We start from the raw sequence: 10310 nt of genomic DNA on the forward strand, positions 1-10310 counted from the left end.
AGACGGTAGTTTGTTTAGAGGTTTTCATTCATCAATCTATATCGAAAGAAGACACTTTCAGTTGTTGAAGTTGACAGCTCGGCGGATTTCTTACGCTTACGAGATTGATATGTTCAGGGCAAACGTTGATTATATGTACATGCAGATTAGATACTATCACAACGTTGGGATTAAAATGGATGATAAACTGGTGACACACGTCTTTGGGAGCTGTAAACATACGGATGGGATGTAGCTGGGAAATGAAGGTTTTCTGCTCAGAAGAAGTAGTATAGTAGGGTTTCTGATTTTGATTATATTATCGGGGTAAGCGCGTACGCAGACCCCACACTTAGAAATAACGCGTCCGAGTCGTCCACATTTGAGACGATCGCAAAGGTCAACCCAGGGCCTCACTCTGGAGGAGCGACCTAAATGATCATCGTTGACCTCTACGTCAGGTAAGTATAAATTTTATGGCACTCACACTAGTGTATTTATATTATACGTATATATATTTACGTATTTATATTATTATACGTATATATATACGTATTTATATTATACGTATATAGTAACTACAGTAATCAATAAAATACTAAATATGTTCCACATAATTCTCACCAATATTAATATATCACAACATTTCATTCACCAATAACAACAATTCATAACAAAAATATTACTATCATTTAAACTTACAAACACTTTCACAAAATAGTAATATCATTTTTTTATTTTTAATGTAATATGAAAAAACACATTGATATAATTTATTATTTTTTAATGTAATATGAAGAAGAATTAATATCATTTATTATTTTTTATATAATAAGAAAAAAGACACATTAATATAATTTATTATTTATTTAATGTAATTTGAAAAATACACATATTAATATCATTTTTTAATGTAATTTGAAAAAAAGACACATATTAATATCATTTATTAATTTTTATGTAATATGAAAAAGACACATATTAATATCATTTATTATTTTTAATGTAATGTGAAAAAAGACACATATTAATATTATTTTTATTTTTAATGTAATATGAAAAGAAGACACATATTAATATAATTTATTATTTAATGTAATATAAAAAAACACATAATTATATAATTTATTATTTTAAATGTAATATGAAAAAAGACACATATTAATATAATTTATTATTTTTAATGTAATATGAAAAAAGACACATATTAATATAATTTATTATTTTAATGTAATATGAATGAAAAGACACATATTAATATAAATTATTATTGTTGATGTAATATGCAAAAAGAACACATATTAATAGATTTTATTATTTTTAATGTAATAACGAAAAAAGACACATATAAATATAATTTATTATTTTAATGTAATAACGAAAAAAGGACACATATTAATATACTTTATTATTTTTAATGTAATAAAGAAAAAAGACACATATTTATATAATTTATTATTTTTAATGTAATATGAACAGAACACATATTAATATAATTTATCATTTTTAATGTAATATGAAAAAAACATATTAATATAATTTATTATTTTTAATTTAATATGAAAAAAGACACATAGTAATATAATTTATTATTTTTAATGTAATAACTAAAGAAAAACATATTAATATAATTTATTATTTTTAATGTAATATTAACCAGACATATATTCATATCATTTATTATTTTTTATATAATAAGAAAAAAAGACACATATAATTATAATTTTTTTTTAATGTAATATGAAAGAAAACATATTAATATAATCTATTATTTTACATGTAATATGAAAAAAAGACACATATTATTATAATTTATATTTTTTAATGTAATTCGAAAAAAGACAGATGTTAATATCATTTATTATTTTTTAAGGTAATTTGAAAAAAAGACACATATTATCATTTATTACTTTTAATGTAATATGAAAAAAGACACATATTAATATAATTTATTATTTTTAATTTAATATGAAAAAAGGCACATATGAATATAATTCATTATTTTAATGTGATAACGAAAAAAACACATATTAATATAATTTATTATTTTTTCTATAATAAGAAAAACACACATTAATATGATTTATTATTTTTAATGTAATATAAAAAAGACACATATGATTATCATTTATTATTTTTGATGTAATATGAAAAAACACATAAAAATATAAAAAATTATTTTAATGTAATATGAAAAAAGACAGATATTAATATAATTTATTATTTTTTAATACAATATGAAAAAATACATATTAATATAATTTATTATTTTTAATGTAATAACGAAAAAAAGACACATATTTATATAATTAATTATTTTTAATGTAATATGAAAAAACACATATTCATACAATTTATTAGTTTTAATTTAATATAAAAAAGACACATAGTAATTTAATTTATTATTTTAATGTAATAATGAAAAACATATATTAATATAATTTATTATTTTTAATGTAATATGAACAAGAGATATATTCATATCAATTATATTTTTATATAATTAGAAAAAAGACACATATAAATATCATTTATTATTTTTAATGTAATATGAAAAAAACATTAATATAATTATTATCTTACATGTAATATGAAAAAAACAGACACATATTATTATAATTTATTATTATTTCATATCATTTGAAAAAAGACACATATTAATATCATTTATTATTTTTTTTATGTAATTTGAAAAAAGACACATATTTATATCATTTATTATTTTTAATTAAATATGAAAAAGACACATATAAATATAATTTATTATTTTAAATGTAATATGAAAAAATACACATATTAATTTAATTTATTATTTTTAATGTAATATGAAAAGAGACAGATAATTATATAATTTATTATTTTAATGTAACATGAAAAAAGACACGTATTTATATAATTTATTATTTTTCATGTAATATGAAAAAAGACACGTATCAATATCATTTATTATTTTTAATGTAATATGAAAAAAACCCATAAAAATATAATTAATTATTTTTAATGTAATATGAAAAAAACATATTAATATAATTTAATTTTTTTAATGTAATAACAAAAAAAAAAACGACACATATTCATCATTTTTAATGTAATATGAAAAAACATATTAATATAATTTATTATCTTTAATTTAATATAAAAAAGACACAGTAATATAATTTATTATTTTTAATTCCATAATGAAAAAAACACATATTAATATAATTTATTATTTTTAAAGTAATATGAACAAGACATATATTCATATCATTTACTATTTTTTATATAATAAGAAAAAAAGACAGATATTAATATAATTTATTATTTTTAATGTAATATGAAAAAACATATTAATATAATTTAATATTTAACATGTAATTTAAAAAAAACAGACATATATTATTTTAATTTATTTTTTAATATAATTTGAAAAAAGACACATATTAATATCATTTATTATTTTTAATGTAATTTGAAAAAAGATACATATTAATATAATTTGTTATTTTTAATGTAATATGAAAAAAGACACATATTAATTTAATTTATTATTTTTAATGTAATATGAAAAAGACACATATTAATATAATTTATTATTTTCAATGTAACATGAAAAAAGACACATATTAATATCATTTGTTATTTTTAATGTAATATGAAAAAGACACATATTAATATCATTTATTATTCTTAATGTAATATGAAAAAAGATAAAAATCTAATTTATTATTTTTCATGTAATATGAAAAAAAAACATATTAATATATTTTATTATTTTTAATGTAATATGAAAAAGACAGATATTAATATAATTTATTATTTTTAATGTAATAACGAAAAAAAGACATATATTTATCTAATTTGTTATTTTTAATGCAATATGAAAAGACACATAATAATATAATTTATTATTTTTTAATGTAATATGAAAAAACACATATTAATATCATTTATTATTTTAAATTTAATATGAAAAAGACACATAGTAATATAATTTATTATTTTTAATGTAATAACGACAAAACAGATAGTAATATAATTTATTATTTTTTAATTTAATATGAAACAAAACACATATTAATATAATTTATTATTTTTAATTTCATATGAAAAAGACACATATTAATATAATTTATTATTTATAATGTGATAACGGAAAAAACACGTTAATATAATTTATTATTTTTTATATAATACGAAAAAAACACATATTAATATAATTTATTATTTTAATGTAATATGAAAAAAACACATATTAATATAATTTATTATTTTAATGTAATATGAAAAAAGACACATATTATTATTTTAATGTAATATGAAAAAACACATATTAATATAATTTATTTTTTAATGTAATATGGAAAAAGACACATATTAGTATCATGTATTATTTTTAATGTAATATGAAAAAAACACATATTAATATAATTTATTATTTTTTAATGTAATAACGAAAAAGACACATATTAATATAATTTATTATTTTTAATGTAATGTGAAAAAAGACAGATATTAATATAATTTATCATTTTGAATGTACTATGAAAAAAAGACACATATTAATATCATTTATTATTTTTAATGTAATATGAAAAAGACACATATTAATATAATTTATTATTTTTAATGTAATATGAGAAAAACACATATTAATATAATTTATTATTTTTTAATGTAATATGAAAATAAAAAGACAGATATTAATATCATTTATTATTTTTAATGTAATATGAAAAAAAGACAGATATTAATATAATTTATTATTTTTAATGTAATAACGAAAAAAAGACACATTAATATGATTTATTATTTTTTATGTAATATGAAAAAAAACCCAACTTCATGAAGCATTTCTGTTACTACTGTTTTCGGGTAAACTTACAACAAATAACCGCTCCAACGTCTCATGTTAAGAACGACATTCGAAATAGACACCCCTAACCTTCTCATATTAAAAACGGCTTTCAGATTAAACGCCCACAACCTTTTCAGCATACCCGAAAACCTATACAGTTTACATGTCGAATGTGAACGATGAGTTGAACGTAATGTAAAAATGATCAGAATTTAAAACAGAACGAAATTTAAATTCTATTTTTCATTTTCCAAAACCGTAAAACTGCGCATTCACCGCAAGTTTTACAATCATTTATTATTTTTAATGTTAGAAAAAATTAAACACCAACTGCTTGGAGCATTTCTGTGGATCTCATGAAATAGTTTTTAATTAATATAAATTGAAGTTTTTAAGGCAATCTCCTGTAATATATCGATAATATAGCATAGTTCCTTTTTTTAGGCGAACCACGCTTTTTTTATACAAGGTCATTATGCAGAGGGAGACAACTCCATATTACTAAGGAATTCGTTCATTTTTTCATCTCATAATTTAGGACGTCACTTCTAACGATATTTTTTTATTAAATCAAAACATCCAAAAAAAAAAGTTGAGACGATTTTTTTTTAATCTAACAATATATATACAAAATAACATTATTAAAAGAAAATGTAGTTTTTATGCAACTATTAGGGGATTCGTTTTTGTTTTCATATCACTTTTTTTTTTCGACTACATTACAAAAAATGAAAATGCAACAATAATTGTAGAGGAATTATTTTTTCATCTCATAATTAAGGATGCTAAAACCAACGATATTTTTATTAAGTCAAAACAGTAAAAAAAAAAAAACTGCAGCAATTTTTTTTTATGTAACAAAGTTGATAACCTTAATAATACAAAACGTAGTCTTTATGCGACTATTAAGAGAATCGTTTCTGTTTTCATATCATAATTTACGACGCTAAAACCAACGATAGTTTCTTTTGATGAAAACATTTGAAAAGGAAAGTTGCGGCAACTTTTTCTATTTTTTTTCAACTACATTTTATTAAAACGTAAATATTATTGTGAGTTTCTATAAAAAATTAATCTTAAAACCAAAAGAATGAAAACATTACAAAAGAAAAATGGAATTTTTCCGACTACTTTTTTTTTAAATTTTTTTTACTACTTTTTAAAATTAATTAATAAATGTTATGGGAAAATGTTTTACAGAAAAAAAAGTCGCCACAGCTTTAAAAAAAAAAGAAGTTGTTTGTTAAAATCACAATTTCCTCTTCAGCTATCGTTGCATTTTCCTTTTTTTTCGCAACCACTCTTACCAGACATTTATTTATTAATTTAAAAATGTAGTAACAAAATGTTTTGTAATGTTTTCATTCTTTGGGGGGTTAAGCTTAAAGACTAATTGGGTTTGTTTTACTGTACACATAGATTCGAAAAAGTTGTCACAAAACAAATATAGAACAAATTAATATTATCAAAGGCAAGATAATTTACTTTTCTAAATAACTGGATATGGTGTTAGTGTTTATATTTAATATAACATGTTTATTCAGCTCGTAAAAACATACAGTGTTTACCGGTGTATTGGAAAGTGAAAGATGGCGCCTGACTCTCTCGTTGACACGGTAGCTTTGGGAAAAGGTGTTAAAAACAAAAAAATATGCAAAACACTATTGGAAACTCGCTTTACATATGTTACCGTGACATAAGCTGACATATATTCGGTATTCTTTTAACAGTATTTTGTATAGTTTTTTTTTAACTCCTTTTCCCAAACTTTCCGTGTCAAAGATTAAAAAAATCGTTGCAGTTTTTTTTTTATGTTTTGATTTAATATGTTGAGAAAACTTTAAGCACTTACCTGCGACTCTCAGGAAGAGTGGCAGCAGGAAGCTTTTGTGTGGGTGATGACTCTTTTTATATTGGTAGTTGTTACGTTTAACTTATTTGATTGGCTAACTGGATTATAAGAGGGATGGAGTGAACTGAATTTTGGTTGTGATTTCAGTTTGGGATTGGAGTTGAAGGAAATTGAATCGTTACCCTTATTACCAGACCGACAAGGTTCTACAATTTTTACCTAGTCACAGGTCGCAACAAACCATTGTTGCAAAAATCCTTGTTAACCTCTACCTTTCAGTGGAGAAAGTTTCCACAAATAAAAATATCCTTAGTAGTAGCGTCCTAAATTATGAGATGATAAAAAAATTAACGAATCTCTTAGAATGAGTATCCCCTTTCTGTCCACATGAGAGGGGGGCATTTTAGTGTTTATTGGCTAAAAGGTTTCGATTTTTTTTGTTTTCATCTTTCAATAAAGACACGAGGAAATAAAAAAAAATAAAGAAAAATCGGTATTTTTTTTTACTTTAAGGTTCGTCTCACATTTGTATATAAAAAGAAAGTTTTTTGTAATTTTCGGTGTGCTTTAAACGAATATGGTAACCGTTTCCGTCGCAAATTTACCGTTTGTATGGTATTAACTGGGACTATTTTCCATTTCACAGCCCAGCCTTCGTTTACGCTACGCACGATCATAAACGAAGGCTGTTAAAAATGCACTCGCGTACCGAACTGCCTTGTCACAGTGTCGTATGGCGAACATTTTAAATTCGACGAAAAACAAGTAGTTTTCCAAATAGGAAGCCATGTAATTCGGCAAGACTGCAGTTTAGGTGGAAAAATAATCTCGAATCCTTTATCACATAAAAGAAACTAATTTCCCTAATCACCGGTACGTTACTATGTCACAGAAGTTGTTTTTGAAAACAACTTTAAAAAAAAACTTCTTTTTATATTGCTTTTAATTAAAATAAAAAAAGGTTTTCGTAGGTTACAATTATGAAAAGTTCTATTCATATTTAAATGTCTTATATGTTCCGTGTTTTTTTTTACACAATGAATACGTTTTTTAATGAAGGTGCTAGTGCAGAGAGTGATCCGCGCTATTTTTTAAATCGTATTTCCAAGTTTAATTAAAGTTTTATGTTTTTTTTTATATTCAATTGTAAGGTTGAAGTATAGAATAGGTACAAAACACCCTCCCCATGTTAAGAATGGCTTTTTAAATAATAACATTATTATTTACGTTCGGATCGCTCTCTGCAGTAGTACCTTTATGATAAACAATACATAAATAGAAATAATAAATTATCAGACTTTTTAAAGTTTAAGTAATATATTTTTTAATTAAAAATTGAATCGCGTGATTATTATTAAATTACGTGAGTAGTCATAAACGATACAAATTAATATTAAACACGCGTAATCTCTTGCAATTTATTATTTCTCTATTTCAAATTTAAATTTATTAATTATAAAACGTTCTATACTTATGTATTTTTGTTACCGTGCTAAAAAAAGGTGCTTAAGATATCGTGGAACGTTCTGTTTAAAAATAAAAAAATGTTGTTTAAAATAAAGAAGTAAAAAATGAGAGAAAAATATAGAATAGGCAACACTTTCTTTAATAAAGTTTACATAAAAATGAGCACCCATTTATTGACAATCACCAATTAACTAAAATTTAATGTAAAAAAAAAAATAATTGGTAAATGTTTACAATCGAAACCACCATAGTTTTAATCCTAAAAAAATCTACTTTTTCTTCTCCCCAATAGACCCCTTTACTTGATTATATCGTCTTTTTGTCTCTGTTTAGTCTTGCCTGATTCCAGGACTAGGAGCTGATCTGTCTGGTATAGTGTCCAGCTTGGTGTTGTTTCTTGTGGCAACATACCTAAGAGAAGGTGCAACGTCATTTTCCTAAGACCCAGTGTCTAGCCATGCTGAGTCGATCTTTTTATCCTGGGTGACATCCTGCCAGTTTATTGATTTAGTTTTATTTTTCATTTTCATTTAAATTCGAATTTTTGATCAGGGTTTACTTTAAATTTTTGATTTAAAGTAAACCATACCAAAGTCCCAGCTAAAACCCTGTACAGAGAGATCAAAGATACCCGGGATTGGGGTCTAATATGCATTCAATTCTCCCCAGTGTGAGTTCTCATATGTGTAACGAATGTTGATTTTCGAGAACAAGTATATGCACACACTTCACAAGAATGTGGCTTTTCTCCAGTGTGAGTTCTCATATGTTTCACTAATGCTGATTTTTGAGAACAAGAATATCCACACACTTCACAAGAATGTGGCTTCTCCCCAGTGTGTGTTCTCATATGTGACACTAAATATGATTTTCGAGAGAAAAAATTTCCACACACTTCACAAGAATGTGGCTTTTCCCCAGTGTGTGAATTCTTATATGTGTCACTAATGTTGATTTTTGAGAACAAGAATATCCACACACCTCACAAGAATGTGGCTTTTCCCCAGTGTGAGTTCTCATATGTCTCACTAATTCTGATATTCGAGAACAAGAATATCCACACAATTCACAGGAATGTGGCTTTTCCCCAGTGTGAGTTCTCATATGTCTCAGTAATGTTGATTTGTCAATAAAAGAATATCCACACACTTCACAAGAATATGGCTTCTCCCCAGTGTGAGTTCTCATATGTCTCACTAATGTTGATTTTTCAATAAAAGAATATCCACACACCCCACAAGAATGTGGCTTCTCCCCAGTGTGAGTTTTCATATGTCTCACTAATGTTCCTTTTTCAGTAGAAGAATATCCACACACTTCACAAGAATATGGCTTTTCCCCAGTGTGAGTTCGCATATGTCTCACTAATTTTGCTTTTTTAGAACAAGAATATCTACATACTTCACAATAATGTGGCTTTTTACTTATGTGTATATTCATATTTAAATTTAATTGCTCCTGGAGCAAGATTTCAAATACCAAGTGATAAACAATATGAGATTTTATCCTACCTTTTTCAGTTTTAATCTGAAGTTGTTGATGCAAGTTAGATGTTATGCTTATAAAATTTCAATTTGTACCATTTGTTTATTTGATAAGAGATATTTCGTAGTGTAGAAGTTAAAATACTCTCTTTTGTAAATGTTCAATTCGATATCTTATCATTTATAAAAGCATTAAACAAAAATTTCACCAAATTTAAACATGTGCGATGTTCTTATCACTATTTGCTAAACAATCCAGATAACATAACTCTTCACACATATATATCTAATAAAGTTGTATGCATCCGCTTTTGTTGTCCGTCACGTAAGGAAATAATTGTGCAAATAATATTGTGTAAGGAGGAAGATGATCCCTTAATATTCATTAAAAACATTCGAGCAGGAACATCTGCAAATAAAAAATAAATGAAATTTAATATTTAATATCATTATTTATTTTAATCGTGCCAACAAAACAAGAAACATAACTTTATAAAACAAACTTTATAAACGAATTATGTAATAAATATATAAATATAAACAATTAATGTCGTAAAATAAACAATCAATAAAGTAAAATAAACAATAATATAGTAAAAATCTTGTAGGAAAAATAAGCATACAACTACCATAGTTGCTACAGATAATAATAAAATATATTGCTAACAATAGAAATATAATACGTTTATAA

The 10310-nt window shown here is 23.4% G+C and overlaps 1 pseudogene; it reads right to left on the reverse strand.

Moving 5' to 3' along the window:
• Positions 1-301: 301 nt before the first annotated feature.
• On the reverse strand, positions 302-448 carry LOC145271679 (U1 spliceosomal RNA; annotated as a pseudogene).
• Positions 449-10310: the final 9862 nt, after the last annotated feature.

Source organism: Euprymna scolopes, chromosome 46 (assembly GCF_053919585.1).
Source record: "Euprymna scolopes isolate OS-2025 chromosome 46, ASM5391958v1, whole genome shotgun sequence".
NCBI lineage: Eukaryota > Metazoa > Mollusca > Cephalopoda > Sepiida > Sepiolidae > Euprymna > Euprymna scolopes.